Source organism: Octopus bimaculoides, chromosome 7, assembly GCF_001194135.2.
Source record: "Octopus bimaculoides isolate UCB-OBI-ISO-001 chromosome 7, ASM119413v2, whole genome shotgun sequence".
NCBI classification, from domain to species: domain Eukaryota; kingdom Metazoa; phylum Mollusca; class Cephalopoda; order Octopoda; family Octopodidae; genus Octopus; species Octopus bimaculoides.
Genome location: NC_068987.1, coordinates 107,632,154 through 107,633,723, shown reverse-complemented (window position 1 = coordinate 107,633,723; position 1,570 = coordinate 107,632,154).

Sequence of the window (1,570 nt, the reverse complement as noted above, 5' to 3'; positions counted from 1 at the left end):
TCTCTCTCTCTCTCTCTCTCTCTCTCTCTCTCTCTCTCTCTCTCTATCTATCTCTCTCTCTCTCTCTCACTCTCCCTCCTATCTCTTCTATCCCCTTCTTTATGTTTTTATTTCTGTCATCATTCTTTCTCGTATTAGTTTGCTTTCAACTCCCACTTAGTTTTTTTTTTCTTCTCTGCCCTACATAATTTGTTTTCACTTTCTCCCCTCCATTTTCTATACCTCATAACCATTCAGTTTCTTCTTTCAGCATTCCGTTTCGTGCTTCACTGCTGACCTATTCAGTCAAGCTTCTCTTACGCTCTAGCCTTCGCATTAACACTCAGCCCCCGGTGGGCAATAAAGAAATTGGTATTTCGTCTGCCGCTACGTTCTGAGCTCAAATTCCGCCGACGTCAACTTTGCCTTTCATCGTTTCTAATCTCGGCACAGCCCCAGCATCCTCTCAGTTCTTGACTGGTAGTTATTTTATCGACCCTGAATGGATGAAAGGCAAAGACAACCTCAACGGAATTTGAGCTTAGAAAGTACAGCCGGACGAAATGCCGCTGAGCATTTTGTCCAAAGTGCTAACGATTCTCCCAGCTCGCAGCCTTCCGAATGTAACAGTTGCTGCTCGTAATAATAATTGTTTAAAAATCTCAGACAGGGGCAGGTGTATTTGAAGAGAAGAGTAAGATGTTTCCACTGACCTCAGTACTTGACTGGTACTTTCATTGTCGAACCCGAAATTATGAAAGGTTAAGTCTCGACCTTAGCGTCATTTGAGCTTAGAACGTGAAGCTGGATGAATAAAAAAAAAAAGCATTTTCTCCGACATTTTTTAACTATTCTGCCAATTCGCAGCCTTACAAATGGAACGGTTGCTATTCCGATATATAGTAATAACAATAAATAGCAATGAATATACATTGTTTGAGTGTAGGTATAAGTTCCAACAATGGGGAAAGTACGTATAGCTTTGAGGCTGAAAGATCATGGCTTAAGCTTTGTATATAAAAGTAAATTCGTCTTGGCTCTGCTCCTTAAATAAGTGTAGGCACTATAATGGCCATAAGACATTGTTCCTGTCGCTTTATATGTATGTATGTGCATGAGAGTGCATCTGTATGCGTGCGCATGTACCGCAGGTTTCTTCAATAGAACGCTTGTAGTGACATTTAACGCCGTACATCCAAATGCTTTTGCATTTGAATTGCTAGAACTATAAACTGGTCTGTTATAGGTTAAACATGGAAGGCGTGCGGTGGCGTATATATATGTGGCTATTAAGGAATACTTCATACTGAGGATTACATATGTACAAACATGGACCGTAAGTCGTATACACAGAAATACGTATTCATATATGTATATATTTATACACGCACACACTCACCAACACATACATATCCATACATACTCACACACGTATTGTGTATGAACATATAAATTCATACACACACACTTTCATGAGTATAAACTACATAGGAATATATAAATATATTTATATATCTAAGTATCTATCTATCTATCTAGCAATATATGTATATATATATACGGCGGTTATATAAATATATATATATATATA